This window comes from Aotus nancymaae, unplaced genomic scaffold (genome assembly GCF_030222135.1).
Source record: "Aotus nancymaae isolate 86718 unplaced genomic scaffold, 86718_ANA_hifiasm-v0.15.2.pri h1tg000057l, whole genome shotgun sequence".
NCBI lineage: Eukaryota > Metazoa > Chordata > Mammalia > Primates > Aotidae > Aotus > Aotus nancymaae.
In genome coordinates, this window is record NW_026988471.1 from 68,618,066 (window position 1) to 68,645,517 (window position 27,452).

Here is a 27,452-nt window from a genome sequence, read left to right on the forward strand (position 1 = left end):
TTATATCCACAATCAACACCAGAAATAAATTGCTGCTCAGTGTCAGACTTTAAATTACTATGGAATAGACCTTTCACGGCCTTGGCAACATGGTGAATTCTGTCTCTACCAAAAACAAACAAAGAAAAAAGCTATAAAAATTAGCCAGGGATGGTGGTGCACTCCTATAGTCCCAGTTATATGGGAGGCTGAAGTGGAAGGATCACTGGACCCCAGGAGGCAAAGGTTGCAGTGAGCCAAGATTGCACTACTACACTCCAGCCTGAGTGACAGCAAGACGCTATCTGAAAAAACAAAAAAAAAAACCTTTCATTTTCCTCCTCCTCCCCACAAAATAATTAACCCTTTAGGCCTAGAAGCAACACACAGTACAAGCAGCTCGACATGTAACAGAGCTGGAAGCCCTCCACACCCACCTCCACCCCAATTTTGTCAAGTCATCAAGAGACCTCCCTACCCAGTCACTGAGGATTCATTCCTGTGGGTTTAGTCACTCACCCCCTTAGAGAGGTAGCATGTTAAATCATTAACAGAACCTAATATAGGGGGCCCTATGATTACTGGGAACAAGTTCTGATTTACATGTGATTGAACCATCTTCCCTGGAGAAGGTCCTTTAGAGCTATAAGCCGGTGCCATAATCAGCCCCTAGCATCTTCTCCCTTACTCCTCCTCTACAGGGGACTCAGTAAAACATTTTCTGAGTCTTACCCAACTTCAGCTTCTGCTGTTGCTACTTTTTGATGCTGTGCAAGCACCCGTTGACTCAGTGGTTCTCATCCTCCTTAGAGTCACAAACCCCTAGAAGAATCTGACTAAAGCCATGGATCCTTTCTTGAGAAAAATAAATACATACTTAACATTTTTCATACAATTTCAAGGAGTTTATAGACAAACTTCTAAACTCAGTCATGGATACAGGTTGAGTATCCACAGTCTGAAAATCCAAAATCAGAAACTCTTTGAGTGCCAACATGACACTGCAAGTGGAAATTTCACACCTGATCTCGTGTCATAAGTTGCTGTCAAAACTTCGTTTCATGAACAAAATTATTGCTTTTTTAATTTTTAGAAAGGGGGTCTTGCTTTGTTGTCCACGCTGGAGTGCACTGGTGTAATCATGGCTCACCGTACCCACAAAATCCTAGGTTTAAGCAATCCTTCCACCTCGGCCTCTTGAGTAGCTGGGACTACAAGCATGCCTAGCTTATTATTGTTATTTTTTAAATGTTTATACAGATAGGGTCTCGCTATGTTGCCAGGCTGGTCTCAGACACCTGGGTGATCTTCCTGCCTTGGTCTCCCAAAGTGCTGGGATTGCAGGCACGAACCACTGGCCCAAAATAATTTAAACATATTGTACAAAATTACTGTAGGGGACAAGGGATAGGATCCCCTTTGCCCTCTGAAGGTTTGCCAAAAAATCAACTCACAAAAGGAGGAAATTAGAAAAAAGGCATATATGGGGGAAGATATATATATTATGGGGGAATATTAATTTTACATTATATTAATGTATTAATTATAAAGATTATAACAATATAGATTATGTTAATTTTACATTATATTACATAAATTATATTAATTTATGTTATTAATTTTACATTAAATTTATATTAATACACATATTATGGGGGAATATTCATTCTCCCCCATATTATACATGGGGGAAATACAGTGGCATTGTCATGGCTCACTGCAGCCTCAACCTCCTGAACTCAGGGGATCCTCCCACCCCACCCTCCTGGATAGCTGGGACTATAGGTGCATGCCACCACACCTGGCTAATTTTCTGTATTTTTTGTAGAGATGAGGTTTTGCCATGTTGCCCAGGCTGGTTTCCAACTCCTGGACTCAAGCGATCTACCTGCCTCAGCCTCCCCAAGTGCTGGGATTACACATGTGCACCACTGTGCCTGGCCTACACGCTACTTCTTAGAGGAAAGGGAGTTGGGAAGTGTGGATGATTTTAGGGAGGTAGCAGCTGATGTTTGGGGGAATTCAATTGGCTTGAAGAACATACAATGGCCTGGGACAGAGCCTCTTGGGCGGGCAGAACAGACAATGGTGTGTGATGAAAGTCTCTCCAGGTGTGTTGACAGACTTTTGTCTTTCCTACTACAATATGAATTCAGTTAATGAAAACTCAGGGAAGGAACCAGGGATAATTCTTTCCTTTTTTGGCAGGTCCAGACTTTAGGCAGATAAGGGAGCTTCAGAGAACAACGTTAGGAGAGACAGAGGATTGAGAGACAGGAAGCAGGAGAGGGGATGTCTTTGGTTCAGCATGTCAAAGCACCAGATTTTGGGATATTGGTTTCTGAGCCCCAGCAGACATATATGTTGCAGCCTTGTTTGTAGTAGCAGAATATTGGGAAAAACCTAAATATCAGTAAAGATCTGGTTAAATTGTGGAACATCTATGTAATGTAATACTATGCAGCTGTTAAAAAGTGGTGCAGGTTGATGGGAACTGATATAGAATGATAGCGAAGATATTTTTTAAGAAGTAAAGTACAGCTTTGTGTGGTATGCTATCATTTTGGTATATAAAAATGATGGACACTTTCTATATTCTTATATGCTTATTAGTGCACTGAATACTTCTAGGAGGATACACAGGAAAATTGTAAGAGTGGTTGCCTGGAAAGACGGGGACAGAAAGTCTTACAGACTTATTGTTATGTACTTTTTCATGCTACTTAAAGTTTTTATTATGTTTATGTATTACCTGTTAATTTTTTTAAATAGAGAGTTACAGATATCGCCTGCCCATTTAACATTGTTTGTGAAAAGGGAGAATTAAATAGAAATGAGGAATGTATAATTATCAAATTTTCCAACCTCAAAATTAAAATTTGATCATATATTTGATCATATGTGTACAAAGAACTAACATGCAATTATGCATCAGTTTCCAGTGAGATGAAGCAGCCGCCGCTCATTCTTGCCATATGTTTCACTCGGGTAGCTGGTTCCAAAGAGAATGGAAAATGCCTCTAGTTGGATGGTGGAGAAAGCTCTGTTTTTGGTTTTGTTTTCTTTTTGTTTTTCTAAGGCAGGGTCTCACTCTGTCACCCTGGCTGGAGTGCAGTGGCAAAACCATGGCTCACTGCAGCCTCAAACTCCTGGGTGCAGGTGACCCTTCCACCTTAGCCTCCCAGGTGGCTGGAACTACAGGCACACACATTGCCATGCCCAGCTAATTTTTTTGTAGAGACAGAGTTTCACCACATTTCCCAGGCTGGTTTCAAACTCCTGGAGTCAAGCCATCTGTCTGCTTCAGGCTCCCAAAGTGCTGGGATGACAAGCATGAGCCACGGCACCTGGCCTGGCTCTGTTTTTAAATGGTCTGATTGGTTCCTGTGTGAGTTTAGCTACAGAAGCAGAGAGAGGAGGTCGATGGGATAAGTCAGGGCCTGTAGACTAGGTAGACCTGCTGGGACAGGGCCCTTTGTCAGATAAAGTTCTTCCAGTGATATCAGTGGTCATGGGAACTGAGGGGCCTGACCTTGGTTTTGGAGCCTAAACACCTATCTTCAGCCAGACGATGTCTTAGTCTGTGAGGGATCTGCCTCTATGCTGGAGACATTGATAGCTAATGTTCACCAAGTGTCTTCTATGAGCCTGATCCTGTGCCAGACACCTGGTATGATATTTTATTAAATTTTCACCCATATTAGGTGAGTACTAGTATTATCATTGCCAATGTAACATGAGGAAACTAAGGCACAAAGGAGTTGAGTAATTTGCTCAAAGTTGCATGCTGACGAGTGGTACAGCCAGGATTTGAACTTGTCAGTATGACTGTAAATCCTATGCTTTACCACTCTACATAATAGGTTAAAAGTGAGGGAATCAGGCCAGGCGCAGTGGCTTATGCCTGTAATCCCAGGCTAAGACAGGTAGATTGCCTGAGCTCAGGGGTTTGAGACCAGCCTGGGCGAAATCCTTTCTCTACCAAAAATATAAAAAAATAGGCCAGGCATGGTGGCACACTCCTGTAGTCTCAGCTACTGGGGAGGCTGAGGTGGGAGAATCACTTGGGCCCAGGAGGCAGAAGTTGCACTGAGCCAAGATCATGCCACTGAACTCCAACCTGGGTGACAGAGTGAGACCCTGTCTCAAAACAAACAAACGACAACAACAAAAACAAAGTAGGGGAATCAGCTGAAAAAGACAGGGCTGGGAGATTAAGCAGTGACAAGTCCAAATCACTTGTCCAAGATGAACTTGGTATTGATCTAGGTCATTCTGAGTATCCAGGGGATCCAGGTGAGGAGTGGAGAGCAGAGGCTGAACCAGGATGATGTGCTGCATCATGACTCTTGTGGCCCATCCCTGTGGGAGCAAGACTTAGGGCAGCATCTAAAGGCAGGGGAGGCAGCTCAGAATCTTGGGGTAGGGTCTTCTAGAGCTAGACAGGAGGTCTATGGCCTCTGCCAAATGGGCAAAGGTGTATTTATTTATTACATATATAATGTGACAGGCACTAGAGATTCAAGGATGAAACACACAGATCCAGTCTTAGGGAGATAAGTAAATCAATAATTCAAAAATCATAGGACTGTGTGATTAGTATAATAACTTGATACATATGTGCAGACTGCCATGGACTAACAGAAGAGGTGCACCTGACTCTATCATTAGTGGTCAGAGAAGGCTTCCTGGAGGAGAAGCTTTATATTGAGCCAGGGTTGGAGAAGAAGGGTTTATGCACAGTCATGGAGATGAGAAAGCCAGACCAAAGCACACTGAAGGAATGGCATGTCTGTTACAGCAGGCAAGTCCCAGAGGTGGAGATGGAGATCCCTTAGAAACGAAGGCCATTCTGTGGGTATATGGGAGACAGGGCAGATAAGTATTGTGGGACAGGTCCTAGAGGGTCTAAGGATCCCATATAAGGAACTGCTGACCTGTAATATAAATCTCCCTCCCTCCCTTTGCATCTGCTCCAGTGCCTAGCAAAGTTATGCGATAAATATTTTCAGATAAAATGAAAATGCTAGGTACCAGGAAGGAAATCAAGGCAGTGATTCAGCCTTGGAGAAACATGACTCCTTGCTTCCCTGCTTACCCTGTCCAAACCTCCAATGTTCATCTTAGACATGGTCTCCTTCCCTGATTGACAAATCTGGGTCAGGGGCCTCTCCCACACACTCCTGACTCTTTCTGTGATTTCCCCAGCATGGGAATGTTCGCACCTTATTATGTCTGATCACATGCCTGCCTCCCTCCTTGCTTCAGCTTTGAGCTCCACTGAGGGCAGGGACCATGCAGCCCCCTCTGGCTAGCACAGTGCTGCTGAGCACATAGTCGGCCCTCGCTAGAAGTGTGCAGAATGAATGGACAATTTCCCATGGCCCGAAAAATTGAGTCCACCCTCTAGGTCTGGCCTGCCACAACAATGATCCAGTTTTGAAAATTACTTTTGTAGCTCTTGCTCCCTTCATGGTGTCCTTAAACTCCCACTCAACTCAAAACTAAGTACTCTTTTCCAAATAGGTCTTACTGTTCATAATCATAGCGGGAGTTTTGTTTTTACTGTTTTCTCTGCCTGGAAAATTCTTTCCCTATTGAAATCCCATTATTGTTCAAAGCCTAAGTCACATGAGAGCTCTTTGAATTTCTTAGGGGGACATTGTCCATCTTCCTCTACCCTGCAATTTGTAATAGTTCTCACATGCTGCTTTGTCCTTAGTTATATACCTGTTCTGTTTCTCTTAGGAGGTTACGTGCTCCTTGAGAGCAAGATCATGTCTCCTCCATCTTTCTCCTGCCCTGCCTAGTACATGATAGGAGCAAAATAAATTTTAAGTAAGGACTATGAATTCCTGCACACACAGCGAGTGGCAGTTTTGGAACTGAGGTCTGAAAACCACTTGCATAAGAATCAGGGCCTGGACTGATTCTTATGAGGAGAATGCCAGGGTCGCTTATTTAAACTTGATTAAATGAAGTCTCTGGCACCCACCCAAGATCTCCAGAGTCAAGGGTCCTCACTGAAAATCTATGTTTTAATTGCTCCCCATGTGGCTTTTGTGTACTTTTGAATTGAGAACTTTCCTCAGATACAAAGCTATATAGATGCTATATGGTTGATATTCAGTAGAATCCTTTTGAAGCCATAGCTCCAAACATCGTGTCCTGACAACATCCAGGGCCAGGAGAAAGGGGAAATTTGGCTGGCTGACTCTGTCTTCTTAGCCTGGAGGAAGGAACCTCAAAGCCTCTTAGCAGGTTTGTCCTTATTTCTTATTGGTCAGAAGTGGGTCACATGGCCACTCCTAACCCATTCATGGCTGTTCAAATAGGGTTGCCTTGGACCATTTATTATTTCCTCCTGGGGTAGCCCCACCTTCCTGGTTTACTAAACCCAATCTCTAAACAGAAAGAAGGTTTTCCTAAGGAAGAAGGAGAGTGTAATGGAGGTTGACATTATTTCTGATTCTTGCAAAACAGTCTGTGTATTGCAATGCCTGGTACTATCCCAATTTGATGCCAGAATAAACCAGCTCTTGTAGGTGGGGTTAAATCTGGAGGGCAGAATAGGGACTGGAACTTGGTTCTTGTTCTGGATTCTAAGCCTGAATGATCTTCAGGCTTAGAATGACAGCCTATGCTAGGACCTATCTGTGGGGAGGGAATTTAATTTGGAGTTTCACAGACATCGTAGAATACCAGATCTGGCCTGCCAGGAGTAATGCATGTTTGCAGTGGATGGTTTTGAGAACTCTACTGTTTAAATAATCTTTGGCAAACACAGTATTTCCTGTCATGTTTATGCAAGTATTTTTAAAGTGTTATAACTTCCCCCATTGACATAATTTATCCCCCTTCCCATTTCCTCATACTTGATGCAAGGTCATGATCGGCAATCTATACTTATGAAATGCCCATGAGGTGGTTTGGGGACCCTTTTAGACATCAATAGTTTGAGACTGGAATTATTACTATAGAACCAGGGTTCTCAAACCTCAGAATGTATCAAATCACCTGGCGGGATTCTTGCACTTTACAGATTTATTTATTTATTTTTATTTTTTAGAGATGGGGGTCTTGGTATGTTACTCAGGCTAGCCTCAAACTCCTGGGCTCAGGGGTCCTCCCACCTTAGCCTCCCAGTAGCTGAGATTATAGGTGTGAGCTACGATGCATGGCCTGTAGGCTTCTTAAAGCCCAAACTGCTGGACCCCATTTCCAGAGTTTAGGATTCTGTAGATCCAAGGTTGGGCCTAAGAATTGCATTTTGAACAAGGTCCCAGGTGATGGTGATCTGTTGGTCTGGAAATCACACTTTTAGAACAAATGATACTGATCTGGGTGTATTGAAAAGATGATATAATAGGATTTTAACCATGTGTACCACACACATCCTATCCTTTCCAGGTTCTTTTGTGCTCTCTCCTAAGGCTGACCTGGGGCCTTCCCTTCTGGCTGCATTTTGTGTAGAAGGGATTCACCTAGCTTTCTGTATTTTGGTGACTCTAGGCTGGGCTTGTTCTTTGGAAGTGAGAAGGTGGAGTGAGGTCTATGTATTTTCCCTCCAGGCCTGGTTAATTGTCTGTACACTGCAGGTGGCTCTAAATGTTGAAATTCTGCTTTCATTTTAAAAGGAATGAAATTCTGATACATGGTACAACATGGACAAACCTTGAAAACATTATGCTAAGTGAAATAATCCAGACACAGAAAGATAAATGTTATGTGATTCCATTTACATGAGGTACCTAGAATAGTCAAACTCATAGAGACACGTAGTGAAATAGAGGTTAGCAGGGGCTGAGGTGAGGGGGAAATGGGAGTTACCGTTTCACGTGTTCAGAGTTTCTGCTGGGAATGATGGAAGAGTTCTAGGAATGGATGGTGGTGATCGTTGCAATTCATTGTGAATGTATCAATGCCACTGAATTGTACACTTTAAAATGGTTAAAATAGGCCAGGCACAATGGCTCATGCCTGTAATCCCAGCACTTTGGGAGGCCGAGGCTGGCAGATCACTTGAGCTCAGGAGTTGGAGACCAGCCTAGACAACATGGTGAGACGCTGTCTCTACAAAAATTAGCCAGGCATGGCGGCCTGTGCCTTTAGTCTCAGCTACTCGGAAGGCTGAAATAGGAGGATCATTTGAGCCAGGGAGGTCAAGGCTGCAGTGAGCTGAGATCACACCACTGCATTCCAGCCTGGGCAACATGGTGAAACCCTATCTCAAAAAAAATATGTTTTTAATGGTTAAAATGGTAAATTTTGATTGAAAAAAATCTTGCTGTTGTTATTCTTCTATCTCCCAGTGATGTGCTAAATTGTCCTTGTATCAGCCCCTGAGAGCTGATTGTTAAATTTTCAGAGGTTTTGCAAGCTGATTGTTCAATATAGCCAGCCATGATTTAAAATTAAATTATATGAACTAATGAGTAAATAAGTTATATTGAAATATGAATATTTATAAGTAATTTGTATTTAAAACAATTCATAATTTCCTAATTCTTTTGCTACCTTTTGCCATTATCTATGCTCTCGAGGGTATTTATGTCTATTATGTCTGTGTGGTGAAAATAGTATTAATATGTAACGGTATGCTACTGCCCATCTACTCCCAAGTTCAGTGACATCACATTAGTAAATAGAAATTGGTCAGGGTGCAAAGATTTACACCAAAGAAGTGGCTACACATCCGGGTGTCCTTTCCTTGGAGAGCAGCTTGAGCAACAGAGCGAAACCCTAGCCTTATGGGTTAGGATTGGTGTAAGTTTGTAGGAATAAAACACCAGTCATGTGGAAGCTGCCAGCCAAGCTTTCTTTAACTGAATCGTAGCCCTTTCCAAATAGCTCTGCCTTGGGATGTTTTTGCTGTGCCTAAAAAAGAAGGGGTGGTGGCTAAGTTTAAGTAGGGAGGGAAGATGAGTCACTTAGCTAGTTACTTTTAACCTCATGCATGCCTTTCCTCGATTGTAAAATGAAAGGGGTGGGAGAAAAACTAGTAGAAATAAAATAAGATGATTATTCTAGCAATGAGGAAGAGATACTTTTTTAAAAAAGTTTTTATTACTGATCACAGCCAGTTACAGAGATTCATTTGTTCCTTCTCCACTTCCACTGTTTCCCTTGATTAGCGTTAAAAAAAACGCTAATTTTTTATTATGAACATTTTCCAATATACACCCAAGTCAGAGAATAGTAAAATGAACAACTATGTGACTATTCATCATCCACCTCAACAGTTACCAACATTTCACTGAAAAAGAGACTTTTCTAACTATTAAAGTATAATAATAAGGAGAAATACAAAGGAAAAGATGAACAGGTACAATTTAAATTTTTTCTCCCAAATTTTGACTATTCAAAACTAAAAGAAGAATATTGGAAACATACTTAGAATTAACTTTTGATACAAAATATTAAAATTTATAATATAGGCATAATTTGTTTGTCAGTAAAACGCCAAGATCCTAAAAATGGGCAAAAAATACACACCAATAACTTACAAAGAAGAATACAAGTTTTTTAAAAAAAGAAAGATTCAGTGTTTCTACTACTTAACTAAATTAATTAATTAATTTTTTTTTTAGATGGAGTCTTGCTCTGTTGTCCAGGCTGGAATGCAGTGGACCATCTCGGCTCACTGCAACCTCCACTTCCTAAGTTCAAGCAATTTTCCTGCCTCAGCATCCTGAGTAGCTGGGACTACAGGTATGCACCATCATGCCTGGCTAATTTTTTTGTATTTTCAGTAGAGACAGGGTTTCACCATGTTAGCCAGGCTAGTCTTAAACTCCCTGACCTCAGGTGATCCATCTGCCTCAGCCTCCCAAAGTGCTGGGATTACAAATGTGAGCCACTGTGCTCAGCCATTTTTCTGATTTTTTTAAAAGATAAATCCCAAGAAGTAGAATTCTTGTTGTATGGTGCATACAATTTTCTAATTCCCAAATTGCCCTCCGAAAGTACTGTCCAATTTGTCCTCCCCAGCTGTAGAGGGGAGATTGAGTATACAGGAGAGCTTACCCAATATGGTGTCTTATTATTCTTTTTTATCTCTATCCCAGTGTAAAAGTGTGAAAACAAATATTTGCAACCTCTGCTTCCTGGGTTCAAGCGATTCTTGTGCCTCAGCCTCTGGCATAGCTGGGATTACAGGTGTGGACCACCACGCCTGGCTAATTTTTGTGTTTTTTTGTTGAGATGGGGTTTCACCATGTTGGCCAGGCTGGTCTTGAACTCCTGGCCTCAAGTGATCTGCCTGTCTTGGCCTCCCAAAGTGCTGGGATTACAGGTGTGAGCTACTGTACCTGACCCCTGTTACTAAGTTTAAAAAGAGACCAAGCACAGAGACTCACACCTATAAGCCTAGCACTTTGGGAGTCTGAGGCAGGAGGATCGGTTGAGGCCAGAAGCTTGAGACCAGCCTGCTGGGCAACATAGGGAGATTCTATCTCTGCAAAAAAATTTAAAAATTAGCTGGAAGTGGTGGTGCATGCCTGTAGTCCCAGCTACTCAAGAGGCTGAGATGGGAGGATTGTTTGTGCCCCGAAGTTCCAGGCTGCAGTGAGCTATGATTGTGCTGCTGTACTCCAGCTTGAGTGACAGAGCAAGACCCTGTTTCTTAAAAAAATTAAAAATAAAAGGCAAGTTAATAATAAGGTTCAATTTTATACCTAAATATTAAATTAAAAATAAATAAATTGATCAAGCAAGCTAGTTTATGGCTGGCTGTGCTTTGGATATCCTTATAAATTTGGAGGACAACTAGAAATGTTCATAATTATCAGATATCACAAGGAATAAGCCAACAGAAGAAAATATCTACAAAGCTAATTGTAAAGATTATAGGCCAGGCACGGTGACTCATGTTTGTAATCCCAGCACTTTGGGAGGCTGAGGCAGGCAGATCACGTGTAGACAGGAGTTCAAGACCAGTCTGGCCAAGATGGTGAAACCCCATCTCTACTAAAAGTATTCTAAAAATTAGCCGAATGTGGTGACGTGCACCTGTAATCCCAGCTACTTGGGAGGCTGAGGCAGGAGAATCACTTGAACCTGGGAGGCGGATGTTGCAGTGAGCCGAGACTGCACCACTGCACTCCAACCTCTGTCTCAAAAAGGAAAAGAAAAAAGATTATAATTCTGAGATAAAAAATCGAACATCCAATAGTAGGGGCATTGAGTATATTATATCAGTTCAATGGAAGACTATAGTAAAATAGTAAAATAATAAATATGGTGATTGTATAGAATATAGAAAATTAAGTAGAAGAATAGAACACAAAATTATATACATACTGTAATTACAACTGTGCTGAAAGACTGGAACAAACAAAGTAAATGGTAAGTTTACATTACTTTAAAAAATGTCCTTTACAATGTTTAAAGTTGATTTAATAATCCACAAAAGAAAATGAAAGGAGGAAATAGATTATTGCTAAAGGCTTTCCAGTCTCTAAAATTCTATGAAAGTTAATCATTTATATTTGTAAGTGTGGGAAGATTCATTATTTTCAGCATTGCAGTGAAAAATTCTACCTCTATCTAGATTCTGCAGGGTTTGGAAAACAAGTTTATCAGATCACACAGGTAACTTTAATAAAAACAATAATAATAACAGCTAAAGGGAAGGAGAGGTTAACAGTGACAAATAAAACCAGCACTGACTGTCCAGGATGCATACTTCATTGTTACCACCATAAGGCTAAAGAAAAAAAACAATAAATTTTTTGCTGTGTACATATATTATCTTTAAAAGTCATAATTAAGTAAAGATTAATATTAAAAAGACAATTAGTATTTTGTTTTATCTTTTTTGTGATTTTTTTTTGAGGTCTTAGTATTACATTTTCTATGACCTCTGCAGTTAGTTTTCATTTCTTTTAGGAAGGCTTCCGTTTTTATGAAAAAGCAATTTTATTGAAACCGAATGGTAGTGAAAATGGTGATATTTAGATATGAATTGATAAGTCATTTTTGAATACACATGTGGTTCAAAAATCTAAACTCTCTTGTCACTTGATTAAATAGAGAGAGGAAGGAGAAGGATGGTCATGGAAAATTAATCTTGGCCTTGATATGATGAATATGGAATATTTAAGCCAAAATCTTTAGTCTCAAAAGACTTACTGATATTTTAGTGCCAGCCAATCTTCTTCCCTGTTTAGAATGCTATGTTATGCTAGCAAACATTGAGGATGCCTAATAGTTTCCTAAGTGTTTCTTTTGAATAATTAAGTGGATTATTTTCAGAGAGAGACTCTTCCTTGAAATATTCTGGGATTTTGTTTTTTTCCCCTTTTTCTCTAGCATTTTGACATAGGTGAAATTATGTTTTTCTTTTTCTTTTTTAACAAATGGGGAAATGAAGGCACTGAGAAGATAAATAAACAAGTTTTGTGTGTGTGATTTAAAGAGATAGTCTGACCATTTGTGTAAAGTGTTCAGAACAGTATCTGACCATAATAAGGGTTCAATCAACATTAGCTATAACATTTATTATCAAATAAGATGAAGTATGTGTAGAGTAGTGCTATGCAATAGAAATGCAAAATGAGGCTGGGTGTTGTCACTCACACTGGTGAGCCACTTTGGGAGGCCGAGGTGGGAGGATAGCTTGAGTTCAGGAGTTCAAGGCCAGCCTGGGCAACATAGTGGTACCTCATGTCTATTAAATTAATTAATTAATTAATTTAAAAATAAATAAATATAAAGTAAGCCACAAATGTAAGTCTGAATTATCTAGTAATTACATTCAAAAAAGTAAAGAGACAGGCAAAAATAACTTTAATAATATAGATTTTTTTACTCAATATATCCAAAGTATTATTTCAACACGTAATCAATATAAAAATTATTAATGAGATATTTTACAGGCTTCTTTTCATACTGTGTTGTATGAAAAGAAAGCTGTCTGGTGTGTATTTTAAAATGACAGCACATCCAAATTTGAATGCAAAGTTTTCATCAGAAATATTTGATCTGTATTTAGATTTCATGAAATGTTCAGTTTTCACATCAATTTACATGCTCAAATTATTTCAAACGTACTTCAAAATTTTTTCAATAACTAAATCAAGTACCCTAAAATAATTTTCCTTTAATATTTACATCCACATTGAAAAAACTGATTCATCTTTTTTAGAATTTGACTTTGAAGTGAAAAGTCTCTCACTTTTAAAATGGCATCTGTCCAAGTTAAGTAAATTCATGAACTCTCTTGTCAATTCCATCTCTTTTTCTTTATTGTGCCAGCCGTGATGCTTCTGCTACTCCACTCAATTGTACATCAGTAACATCCTTTGTTTTAAATCTTAAAACGTAGCTGGGTGCAGTGGCTCACGCCTGTAATCCCAGCACTTTGGGAGTCTGAGGTGGGAGGATCCCTTGAGCCCAGGAGTTCGAGACCCGCCTGGGCAACATGGTGAGACCCCATCTGTGACAGAGCAAGACCCTGTCTCAAATAAAAAAAAAAACCTTTAAAATGTGTCCATAGCTACTTTTTAACTAGAACATAATTTAATTATGTTACAATTAAAATCACTAGAACTTGTGCTGTTTGTAAAACTTCTTCAAATAAACACATTGAAATATTGGATCAGTGCCTAGAAAAATATCAAAGTGAATAAATCTGTTGGCACCAACTAGATTAGTGATTATGTGTAACACTAGAAAAGATGCCATGTGCGTGACATAGGCCCTACACATGCAATGGCTAAAAAATGTAGCCCTACCAGAGCGATAAATCTGTGTGTAAGGGGGAAATATTTTATACACAAATTTCAAATATAATTAAGATGAAACAAAATTTAAAATTTAGTTTCTCAGTCTCTCTAGCTGCATTTCAGTCGCTCAGTAACATGTAGCTGGTGGCTGCCATATTGGGGTATAGAGACAAGTCTGTCAAAAGACAAGGTGAGGAGCCAGGCCAGGTGGCTCGTGCCTGTAGCAACAGCTACTTGGGAGGCTGAGGTGGTGAATCGCTGGAGCCAAAGAGTTAGAGACTGCACTGAGCTATGATCGTGCCACTGCACTCCAGCCTGGGTAACAGAGTGAGACCACATCCAGGAAAAAAAAAAAAAAAAAAAGACATGGTGAACTGAACACCTTTGTCTCACCCTGTGTACCTTCTTGTGTTAGCATCTGCTTTATAGCAGAGGTGGGATTGTACTGGGCCTGGTCTGATTCCCAGTTTCTAGCTGGTTTTCCCTTTGTTCTCTGCTTCTTTTTCTACCAATGTCTGGTTCTCTGAGCAAAACTAAATAAATAAATATGTATCTATGTATATTAAAAATACAGCTCCTAGCATGGATTTCTGCCAGGGTGCTTCTCACAGATCGTGTCTCCTTGAATCTATTCTGCCACCATGGTTCCCGCCACTACACCTCTTGGCCTGTTTGGGGTGAGGAGGGCCGGTTATGGGCCTGCCTCACAGCTCCCCACCTTGGGATAGGGTGTTCTGGATAGATCCTTACATCAGACAGAGCTGGTAGAGAGGGAGAACCCATCTCCCTACAGTCTCATAAACACACACACACTTACACACACTCACACTCACATACTCTTCATCCAGCTCCATCTGCCTTAAGTCCGGGTCAGTTCCTGCCAACTTCTGACATGATCCCATGGCCGTCCTAGCCTGTTCAGTTTTGTCATGAGTTTCTCCCTTCTCTTCCTGTGCCTTCACGAAAATCCTGAACGAGAAACTGGGAGCGGCTTCTGCATCAGAAGTAGCAAGTTCCCCACATGAATCAGAAAGCCCCTGTGGAAGAATTTTACAGTTCTGTTTTTGTGCTCTTCTGCCAGAGTCAGCTTGAATTTCGGAAAGATTTGGGGACAGAACCCTGCCCCTGCCCAGAGAGGGAGTGGCTGATCCGAGGGGAGGAGGAGCTGCCCGCAGAGCTGGAACTTGATGACTGCGGGCGGGCACGGGAGGCCCCAGAACAGTCAGCCTTTGGAGACAGCAGTGCTAACTCTGCTCACTTCCAGATCTCCGAGGTGGAGCCAGTGGAAACCTGTGCAGGAAAACGACGCTGCTTTTCCGATTCATCTGGAAAGAGAGGGTTTTTGTTTATTCCCCACATGGGCAGATAGAGGTGGTGATGCTGTGCTTTTAGAGCCAGAAAGAAAGTTCTGGGCTGCATAATGCCTGTATTTCAGGCAAATAGAGCCCAACAGCACGACGGTCTGGCTTTATCACTGACTCACTGCAAATCCCTTCTCTCCTATGCTTTATTCATTTTCTTTTTTAAAATGACAAACATATTATTTTTAATTTTTAAATACTTAAGTGACTACAGGACATACTTTTTTAAATTTTATTTTTAAATTATAAATTGACAAATTATAGTTGTATATATTTATGGGCTACAGAGCAGTGCTATGGTTTATGAATACAATGTGGAATAATGAAATCAAACTAATTAACATATCTGTTACCTCAATTATTTTTTTTGTGATGAGAACCTTTGAAATTTACTCTTAGAAGTTTTGAAATATACAGTGTATTATTTACTATATTCGCTACACCGTGCAGTTTATATTATCTCAAAGAAAAAAAGCTTTTCCTCTTCTCTAATTGAGGTTTTGTACCCTTTGACTATCATCTCCCCATTTCCCCCACCTTCCAGCCTCTGTAACCATCGTTTTCCTCTCTGCTTCTCAGAGTCTGTTTGTTTTAGAGTCCACATGTAAGTGGGAACATGCAGCATTTGTCTTTCCATGCCTGGCTTATTTCGCTTAGCATAATGTTCTCCATGTCCATCCAAGTTGTTGGAAATGACAGAACTTCTTCCTTTTCAAAGGCTGACTAGCACTCCATGTCTATATACCTCATGTTCTTTATCCCTCCATCTGTTGATGAACACTTAGGTTGATTCCATGCCTTGGCTATTGTGAATAGTGCTGCAATGAACAAGGGGGTGTGGATATGTCTTCTGCATACTAATTTCAAATCTTTTGGGGAAATACCCAGAAGTGAGATTGTGAGTTCATATGGTAATTCTATTTTTAGTTCTTTGAGGAACCTCCATGCTGTTTTCCATGATGGCTGTACTGATTTCTATTCCTACCAATGGTGTACAAGTGTTTGCTTTTCTCCCATACTTTGTCTTTTAGATCTAGTCTGTTCTGTTCCCTTCTTGCATCAAAGGAGTTGGTAAAGAAAGATGGAGTGGATTTTAATTTCTCAAGGAAAGACCATCTGCTATGTTCAGAGTTCTTCATGTTGGTTTTTGTTTTGTTTTGTTATTGTTGTTGTTGTTGTTTTGAGATGGAGTTTTGCTCTTGTTGTCCAGGCTGGAGTGGCTGGAGTGCATGCAAGGTGCGATCTTGGTTCAGTGAACCTCCGCCTCCCAGGCTCACGCGATTCTCCTGCCTCAACCTCCTGAGTAGCTGGGATCATAGGCATGTGCCACCATCCCCAACTAATTTTGTATTTTTAGTAGAGACAGAGTTTCACCATGTTGGTCAGGCTGGTCTCAAACTCCTGACCTCAGGTGATCTGCCTGCTTCTGCCTCTCGAAGTGCTGGGATTACAGACGTGAGCCACTGTACCTGGCCTTAGCCTTTTTCTGACAAGGTCTTCTTCTTTTATCTTAAGACTTAGGATTGCTAAGACAACAAAAGATATCAACATTACTGGCCAACCTTGGAATTTGGGTCTTGGGAAATGGAGGCCTGTAGTTTGTGACCCATAAGGAGAAACTGATGGAGCTTAAGTGCAGATGGGACAGATGAGAATCCCTGGTGACAGAACAGACAAGAACTGGAGATCAATGCCAGTAGTTTGTGATGAATGTCTTGGGGTTCCTGTGTGATCAACCAGTTAGGATTTCTGTATTAGTTTCACACTCACCTGTAATAGTTTACCAATGGTGTTTCTGAAAGATGAACATGAAACTAAGTGACCTTTCATGTTTCCTTAAGGGATTTTGATTCTTAAATAACTCTGAGAACAGATCAGGAAACGTGATATAACCCTAACCAAGCTTGACACATTTTCGCTTTAAATAACAGTTATACTTGAGGAAGATGATTTTACTCCTGATGCTGTGCAAAAACCATAGGGATTTTTGGATTTCACTGGTTTGGAGTTTGCTAAGTGATGGATAACAGCAGAGTGCTTCCCCAAGAGGCTACTGTGAGCCTCTTACTTAGGTTGAGAACTTGACCTCTTACTTAGGTTTTATACCACCATAAAATGCACCAATCTTAAGTGGTTAGTTTGATGAGTCATTTCTTTTAAGGCGTTCACATTTAAAATCAGCTTTTAAAAATTGTGGTGAAATACACATGAAATTTTACCATCTTAACCATTCTTAAACGTAACAGTTCAATGGCATTAAGCATATTCACATTGTTCCCCAACCATCACCATATTCATCCACAGAACTCTTTTCATCTTGTAAAACTGAAACTCTGTACTATTAAACTATAACTCCCCCTTCCCCTTCTCCCAGCATGAGCATTCTGCTTTCTGTCTCTATGAATTTGACCACCTCAACCTCATATAAGTGGATTCATGTAGTATTCATCCTTTTGTAACTGGCTTATTTCACTTAGTGTAATGTCCTTAGGTTATTGGTGTTAGAGCACGTGTCAGAATTTCCTTGCTCTGTAAGGCTGAATAATATTCCACTGTATATATTCCAATGTGTGTATGTGTATACACACACACACAGAGACACCACATTTTGTTTATCCATTTGTCTGTTGAGGGACGCTTGTGTTGCTTCCACTTTTGGCTATTGTGAGTAATGCTGCTGTGAACATGAATGTGCAAACATTTCTTTGAGTTCCTGCTTCCTGTTCTTTTGGGCATATGTATACCTAGAAGTGGAATTGTTGGGCCATATGGTGATTCTATTTTTAATCTGTTGAGGAACCTGCGTACTATTTTTCATGGTGGCTGCACCATTTTACCTTCTTACCAACAGTGTACAAGGGTTCAAGTCGCTCCACATCTTCACCAACATTTGTTATTTTCTGTTGTTCTGTTTTGAGTAATAGCCATTCTAATGGGTATGAGTGGAGTTCAGTGAGTTTTGGCAGATGTGTATATCTGGGTACACTACCCCAGTCAAAGTAAAGAACCTTGTCTTTGCTCCTTGATGTTCCCTCACACTCCTCTACAGTTAGCATCCCTTCTGCCTCACCAGTGCCCTAACCACTGGCCCCAGACAACCACCTTTGCACTTTCCAGCACTATATATTAGCTTTGTTTGTTCTAGAGTTTCATATAAATACTTTGTTTGGCTTCATTTACCCAGAATAATGCTTTTGAGGCTTATCCAAAACCCTAGTCTAAAATCAAATGTGGAGGGAAAATAAACCCCAGTGTGACTGGAGTTCAATACTGTGCTAATGGCTGGCCAGAGAGTACCATGGGGCTCAGAAACAAAGAGAGAGGAGGAGATCCTGGGGAGGGCTGAGGAAGCCAGGAGAGGGCCCTTCTAACAATGAGGACTTCAGGAAGCCCAACAAGTCATGGCAATTAATGTCAGTCCTACGGTTTCAGGGGCAGCCAGTTCAATTAATCAGCAAGCGTTTCTTGCAGGCCTGCTATGTACAAGGCGCTGCTAAGAATTAGAAACAGTAAAGTGGGGGCCCAGGATGAGAATCTGGGGAGGGAAGATGCTGCCTTAGAATTCATACAACTGGATAATGCTTTTGTCAGAGGACAGACATACAGAGAGACCTTACTGACTTGGTGACCAAAAGAACCGCAAAGGAATCTAGTTTGACTTGTTGGTAAGTGTGAAAGCCTGAACTCTGTACACCACAGATGTTTTTCATGTGGGTAGGTTTGGTAACCTTAAACAGCTCACTATACAGGTAATGCTAGTATACTGTAGATGTGATAAAGATTACTTGGAGAGAATGGTAATAGAAGAATAGCTAACATTTGTTGAGTACACAATGACTACACCATTCTAAGTACTTACATGATGTAATAACTTGATTAACTTTTACAGTGGTACTATAAAGGAACTATTGTTATTAACTCCATGTTACCAATGAGGAAACTGAGGCACAAGAGACTGTACCTTGACCCAAATCACCCAGTTAGAAGGTATATTTAGGAGGATTATAAATCCAAGTGGTTGTGCTCCAGGGCTCCAACCACTTTGTTATGGAGGAAGGAAGGGGTGGTCATTGAAGGAGAAGTTTCTGTTTATCTGAATGGCCCATGATGCAACATAAGCAACTAGGCCAGGAAGTTGGCTGCACCATAGTTAGATCTGGACCTTTCCTTATTTTCTCATCAGAAGGATGGCATAGATCGCCCATCCTGGGGTGAACTTGTGTTGCCCACAGTGCCAGCACCTTCCAGACCTTGGGTGATGTTATTACCACACACACTGCCCAGAAGCAAAACCGTCACTCACCTGCAGATTGGCCTGTTTCCTAGCTATAAAGTAGAGGGGTGGGTCGGATGCTCTCTAAAGTCTTTTCTACCCCAACAATCCAATCTGGCTGAAATGCACTCTTTCTGGTGGCGGCAAGAAGTTTTCCTGTGTTTCTACTCCCATTTTCTTTGCATACTTACGTTTTAGCCTTAGAATTACTCTCTCATGTATGTTTACTTCATATTTTGAGCTGAAATAGAGAAAATCAACTCTGATCAGAAGAAGAGTTGTGCCTTTAAGCCTGGCAGGTGCTGCCTCTAAAAGCACAAGCAACTGCCATCAAGGGCTGAAAAAAACATGTTGCAGCTGTGCCAACCACATCTGAGGCTTTGAATGAATGCCTATAATGTTTTCAGTTCATAGCAAAAGCTAGAAGAGCTATTTTTGGCATTCCTTTCTCCCCCTACAGGTATATACTGGATAGTCTTAATATTGCTGGTGCTAAAATAAACATAACCAGATGCAGTCATTATATCTAACCTGTTTTAACACTGGATTCAGATACCCCAAAGGCATGATGATGCATCAGTATTCTCTGAAGTAGGCTGTACTTTGGGAACTTTGCTATTGTGGTTGGATCAGCCATGACCTCCCTACCTGCACTAATCACTAAACACAGGATGCTGGGCCCCGTTTTAAGGGGGGGCCACAGAATGTGCTTGGGTGGAATCTTTATGTCCATTTTAGCTGGCGATGGCACAACTCTGACTATGTGTCTGCCCAAAGAGACGTATTACAGAGCCATGCCACATTGTTCTCCCACCAAAAAGGCTGTATGAGTGAATCAGAGCAGGACATGTGGGAATTAGAAATGTGCTGCTTTCTTGAAATGGCTACTAGCCATCTGTCTTCCCATCAAAATGTGGTCCAGTTTCCGTCAGATAAGTCTGGAAGAGGAAGGTTTTTGTTGTTGTTTTGTTTTTTGCATCCAGCTTGTTAAAAGATATGAAGAACAAGGAAGTTTTAGCTCAGCAAGAAATGTTAACAATTTAAAGTTTTTATTCTATCATTATCCTAAAAGCTTCTAGAATTGTCATCTGCTTTTTCACCTAATTATACACATATACACACACACTTTATATATATACACTTTGCATATATTATGCATATTATATAAATATATACGTATATACACATATTAAAAGTATGTGTATATATGTATAAATAATATTTACATAATTATACACAAGTATACACATACTTTATATAATATATGCAAGTATATATTATAGCGTGTATTCAGCATGGTATAATATAAAGGTCTGTAAATACAGGCAGACCTATGAAAACATAGCTCATATCACCTATTACTGAGTGACTTGGAGTACTATGCTTAATTTCTCTAAAACTTAAATTATCATGTCCAGTTTACTGGACAATGATAGGGCAAAATGATATAATAGTGATAAAATACATAAGCATTCAGTACAACTAAATGCTCAATAAATACTTTATAATAAAGTCCCTCTAGTTCTAGCAGGCAGAACAAGGAATATAAGGCCAGCTATCTGATGGTTACAGCTGCTTAGTGGCAAAGCCTGCCTGTGGAGGAGTGAGCCCATGGCCAGAGAGAGGATGACTGGAAGCTGGGAGAGGACCATTGAGAAAGGCTGTAGAGTCCTTACAACAGGAAATTCAACCAAGTCATTTCTGCAGCCTCCAGGATTTCTTTAAATGGCAGGTTACTCTTAAACATACAAGGCATAGGGGATCATATACTGTCATGAAAGGTATACAGACAGAATGAAAGTGTGCCGTTTAGTACCTCAAATGGTTCCTGGCATGGGGCAGGCATTCAGATAATGTGTGTTGAATGAGTAAATGAAGGAACATGAAATGTCAGTAAAACGATCCTGTCAGTCCCATGATAATCATAATCAGCATTACCACCACATCAGTTTCTTGTTTCTAAGGTCACTGGCCTGAGAGGAGGGAAATCCAAACAGTTTGTCTGCAATTAAAGGGCAGAAGGCCAGGTGCAGTGGCTCATACCTGTAATCCCGGCACTTTGGCAGGCAGAGGCAGGCAGACCACTTGAGCCCAATAGTTCAAGACCAGCCTGAGGAACATAGTGAGACCTCTTCTCAAAAGAAAAGTTAAAAAACAAAAAAACCCGCCACCAACCAAAAAACAGCCAACCAAAATTCCAAAGGTCTCTAGACCACAGGTGGCACTAGGGGTCACTCAGAAAATTTAAAAAAAAATTACTTAGGAAAATCTAAAGCACTGTGTTTGGGGCTTCATTTTATCTGAAGCAAGTTGAATATGGTGCCCAGAGAAACAAGGTATGGAAGCTGCACATTTATAAAGATTATTAGAATAGGCTTTGATTTATGCACTACTCGAAGCTTGAGCCTGGGAACTAAGGCCATTCAACAAAGCAAGGATTAAACTATCAGCCTGTGGGACCCAACCAGCTTTCCCAGCAATCATTGAGACCACTGTGACTCTCCTTATTGTTATAAAATGTAGATACTTAGCCCTACCTCTTAAGGCAAGCTAGAACTCACCATAACCAGTTTTTACTACTGTAGTATCCAGTCACTTTCAAATCAGGCAAACTAGGTGTTTTATCCCAGTCTGGCTGCATGCTTAACTGTGTGACCTTCAAGCAAATTACACAACTTTTCTAAGTCTCAGTTTTTAACCTTGCTGTTAAGTGGAAATAATAGTCATTGTCCCAGAGGTTACTGAGCAGATTAATTAAGATAACATAGAGGAGTATTTAATAAATGTTCCTTCCCTCTTTCCCCTGCCTGTTACACAAAGGAATCTTTAGAGTAAAAACTGGCTTTGGTATGATGTGGGAAGGGCAGAGAAGGCATGGGATGTTTTAAATTATTTTTATTTTTATTTTTTTTTGAGACGGAGTTTCGCTCTTGTTACCCAGGCTGGAGTACAGTGGCATGATCTTGGCTCACTGCAGCCTCTGCCTCCCAGGTTCCAGGGATTCTCCTGACTCAGCCTCCCAGGTAGCTGGGATCACAGGCATGCGCCACCACACTGGGTTAATTTTTATATTTTTAGTAGAGACAGGGTTTCCTCATGTTGGCCAGGCTGGTCTCAAACTCCTGACCTCAGGTAATCTGCCCACCTCAGCCTCCCAAAGTGCTGGGATTACAGGTATGAGCCACCACACCAGACCTAAAATACATATTTTTTAATTACTTGTGGATTGAAAGGATTATTATTGCCCTCAACAATGCTGTGAATAACTAGCTAAAATTTGGACAAAAGACCATCTGTAAGTTAATAGCCGGGTGCTAGACTGGAATCAATTCTTATTTAAGATGACCTAGCAGGCAGGCCTCCAAATTTGTTTGCATTCCTTTAGCTTACACATCTTGCCTTTGAATACGTGTTTAAAATGTTATTTCTCCAGACTCAAACCCCCTTACTGCAATAAAACTTCATTTACTTTTAGAAGGATCTAAGTTCCAAGGAAAAAAAGACAGAAAAGAAGAGAATTATTTTCCTTTTCCTATTTCATAGACAGTTTTGAAAGCCTTTAGTGTTTAGGTGGGGCCCAGTCACACCCTTTGCAATTCGCAGACCAGTGGTTTAAATTTGTCATCCTTGTGGGCTGTAAAATGAAACCACGTACCAAAGAAAAATAGTGAATGACTCACTCACATGTGATCTTCCAGTGAAGGGAAGGATTCAGTAGGAATGTGCCATGAGGCCATAGGTCCCTTCATAATGTAGGCTCAGGTGGCCTGTTCTAGGATATGGGTCAATGTTAGGAACCTAAATGGAGGCTGCCAAGTTAGTTGGGGTCTGAAGGAGAGCATCAGTTACTGGGGTGAATTCACCACAATGCAACATTCAGCAGGCCTAGAGAAACTATCCCTCAGCACGGCAAGAAAGGGAGGGTTCCTATTCACCAGGCTCATTACACCTGTACACATACACACATACATGTGCAAACACACACACACACACGCAGACACACACATGTTGCTAATTTATTTATCTACATTAAGAAATATGGGGCCAGGCATGGTGGTTCACATCTGTAATCCCAGCACTTTGGGAGGGCGAGGAGAGTGGATTGCTTGAGCCTGGGAGTTCAAGCCTAGCCTGGGCAATGCAGAGAGGCCTTGTCTCTAGAAAATTAAAAAAAAAAAATAGCTGGGTGTGGTGGCACGTGCCTCTGGTTCCAGCTACTCGGGAGGCTGAGGTGGCAGGATCTCTCGAGCCAAGGAGTTCGAGGCTGCAGTGAACTATGACTGCACCACTGCACTCCAGCTTGACACAGAGCAAGACTCTGTCTCAAAAAAAAAGAAAGAAAAAGAAAAAAGAAAAATATTATTTAGGCAAAAATCCTCATGCTCCAATAATTGTAGACAGTTTGATTTGGGAAACCAAACACTAGTCTAAAAGGTGCTTGGCAACCCTGGAACAAGGGGTATTAGATGGACAGAATTCGTCTTCATAATGGTCAGATAATGGGGAAATATCTGACCCCTTACTGCTGGCTTCACCCCTTCTGTAGGACAGGGCTTAGATGAATATTTCAAAGTAAGCATCTGTGCCAGTTTTGCATGAAGTCTGCTTTGCTGATGGACACAAGTTTTCTTTAAACATGCTAATAACTTTCAGCAAGCCTGCTTCCACCCAGGAGCTATTATTTCCCATTAAGATGAGTTTGCATATCTTTGTTTTGATGGGTGTTTGCTGATTTTACTAGTCTAATGCTTAGGGAACTATCTACTTTGCCTCCTTTCCAAATTCTGAGTGAGAGAGGAGAATGCACCACATTGTTGCCTCCACGTATAGCCTAGTAACTAGGAGTTGAAATCAGAAGTCCTTGTTCCACATCCCTGCAGTCTGCCATAAGGACATAAGAAATTTTCTACTTAAGTCATCACCTGGCTTGCCAATTTCTGGCAGATAAAATCGGCCAATTTGCGTTATAGTGTATTATCATCCTTCTGGACATGCTGGAAACCAGGACAGATGTATTCTCAACATACCTAATTTTTCTTTATGAATTCATTGTCAGTTATTTCCATGAGTTTTTGTAATCTTAGTTGAAATAAGTTGAACTTATTTACAACTTATTTTCCCCTTTTGTAACTGCTATTGAGATAGGTCTCATATGTTTAATTCCCAACTATCTTTCAGTTGCTTTAAAACTATGTCTTAAAAACTTCAGATCCCTATCCCAAGCCCTAGTTGTAGAGTTCAGATACTGCTAAGAAGTTGTAGTTGCCCACCCAGATTCTTTATGACCCTAGGTTTTTAAAGACATCACTAAAAAGTGTGTCATCTTCAGCCTTCATCCTTCCATCTGGAACTGTCCTGATGCTTTTAGAGTTATTTGAATCATCCCCAAATTGGGAGCATGTTTGCATTTTACAGATGTAAAAACTGAGGCATAGTTGCTAATTACTTTGCCCCATCTGTGAGCAGCAAAGGAGCTTTTAAACCCCCAACACAGTCTGAATCATTGTGGACTTGGTCACAATGTGCAGCTTATGGATTGTAGGAAGGCCTTCAGAGAGAAAGAACAAAGGAATCAAGGAAGCTGAGGTAGCAAAGAATGTCGGGCAGAGGCTCTGTGAAGAGCATGGCACTGCAAGGCAGGTGGAAAATGAGGTGGGAAGGTTATAGGTGGAGCTTCAAGAAGAAAGGCTTTTCATCCCCTGGGAGCTATCATTCTGTGCAGCTAAGAGAGGCCTACAGCAATTGTGTTTTGGGGGGTGCATTTCTTTCCTCTCTTTCTGCTCCCCCATCCTTATGCCAAGAGTTACTGAGACCTTACCAGGTGCTGGGCACTATGCTAATAAGCACTTGTGTGGACTGACTTTACACATACTATCTGATCTAATAATAAATTGAGGAGTACCATTTTCTGCATTTGTTTCTATACTCTATTTAGAAATTTGTTCGGAACTAGTAAAACTTAATAAATAAACAATAGCTGTCTGTATATAAATGGACATACACTGTGTGCTGTCCAAGTTTCAAAATAAGTTGACTAACAGTGCCCAGTGTTCAAGTATGATACCTTCTTTTTCCTTAAGTGAAATATTTCTAGCTTTTTGCATAATGACTCTCAGTATTTCCAGAAGGCTTTGCTCAAAGAGTCTTTCCACTTCTTGATGTGGTAAAAAGGAGTAGAATGTTCATATTAAAGATTGCCTTTTTTGGAGATGTGTCCCCCTTCCCTGCCTCCTCACTTGTCATTTATTCCAAAACTATATGGAGCAAAGGGAAGGCCCTTGCTCTGAAAAGCTGTGTCTTCCAGGGTTGTCCACCAATCAGCATATGAATCATCCTTACCAAGGGATATGGGTACATGTGAGTCATTCACATGACATGAAACAGGGCCTCCAGACCAACGACTGCCTAAGATCTATGAAGGTCTGAAGCTCTGCCCACAACTTTTTTCTGTTTATCAATATTTGTTTTATTCTCTCTTTTTCTTTCTCTCTTTCTTTTTCTATTTCTTTCTCTCTCTTTCTCTCTTTCTTTCTTTTTTCGGAGTCTTGGTCTGCCACCCAGTCTGGAGTGCATGGTGCAATCTTGGCTCACTGCAACCTCCACCTCCCAGGTTCAAACAATTCTTGTGCCTCAGTCTCCTGAGTAGCTGGGATTACGGGCTTGCACTACCATGCCTGGCTAATTTTTGTATTTTTAGTAGAGACAGGGTTTCACCATGTTGGCCAGGCTGGTCTCGAACTCCTGACCTCAGGTGATCTACCTGCCTTGGCCTCCCAAAGCGCTGGAATTACAGGCGTGAGCCATCTCGCCCGGCCCTATTTGTTAATAACCGTTTAAAAATTTCCACGCTGCTAAGACCAGTCTCTGACACTCTGTGCCTTTCCCCATTCTTCTCTTAACTAACCTCATGTTTTTATTAGCATCTGTAAGACCCCTAAGGGGAAGCTGAGAGAGAAAATTCAATTAAGAGTCTCTTGGTAAGGGGTTTATGTAAAAGGAGTCCCCTTAACCACAGCATTTACCATGACCTTGGTAACAGGTGTATTCAGCAGATGAATACCCCGATGATCATCAAGCCAGTCCTATGTGGCTTGCATATGAAGCATATCAGCTGCTTCATCAGGGATGTTCTACTTGGCATTTATAAGGGGAGAGGGACAGTTTCCCTTCTCAGGGTAAACAGACCTTAGTGTGGCTTTTGTCCAGTCCCCCAGACTGGATGTTCTCTCAGGAATAACCTCTTGTGTGTCTGGATCACCTGAAACATCTGTGACTGTTCCATAGAGAGCTGTGGGTCCTGCCAAACATGAATGCTAGCGTTTTGAATACTCTGCAGTGTTCAAAACCTAAGACACTGTCACTCACTTAGTTACTCTCACAATCCATTTAAATAAAAGTTCTTCAGGAAGTTTATGACACTGAGCTACAAAATGAAATAATTTTTTCACACTATATCCTGTAGTTTCAATAGTTTCATGGTTTGCCTTCCACCCCACATGAACTAGCTTCTTGGTTACCAGAGTTCTTAGTGATACCATCTGTAATCTCAGCATAATTTTGCCATTGGTGGGTGGCTTTGCAGTTAGTGGCTGGAGCATAGACTTACTGAAATCTGAGCTTGGTCTAGCATTAAGGACTGACCCAGCACTCTCTTTCAATTTTATTTAAGCTATTACAGATAATAGTAACCAAGGGACTGAATATATCACCTTTTCTTACTAGTTTCCCTTTCCTTATTCATCCAGTGAGCCAACCTTTGGGGTAGCTTTTACCTTTTGTAATAGATCTCAGCATGGTGTGCTACTCCATACCATGGGTGGCTGTTACCAATGCCCTGGGTTCTTGTAATCACCCAGGATAGAAATCGAGAGCAATCACCGTACACAGCAGCTAAGAGAAAATTTGTTTTATCTTGTGCACAAGGGACCCAGTGCTGAGAAAGGAAAAGAAACAGGCTGCTGTCAGAGGGTAGTATATAGGGTCTTTCCATGGAAAAGGGTTACATCAGAGCATGTATAGGAGAGGCTTTTCTAGCAATCATGCAGTAGCTTAGCACGCTTCTTCATACATCATATGTAACATTAGCATTTTAAATCTCCACCTCGCACATGA

General features: G+C 40.9%; 1 protein-coding gene across 3 annotated transcripts in view; it reads left to right on the forward strand.

Annotated features, from left to right (window-relative positions):
* The window catches only part of ANXA4 (annexin A4), a 78,995-nt gene that overhangs the window by 5,009 nt on the left and 46,534 nt on the right, over positions 1–27,452 (forward strand). The window lies entirely within an intron of this gene.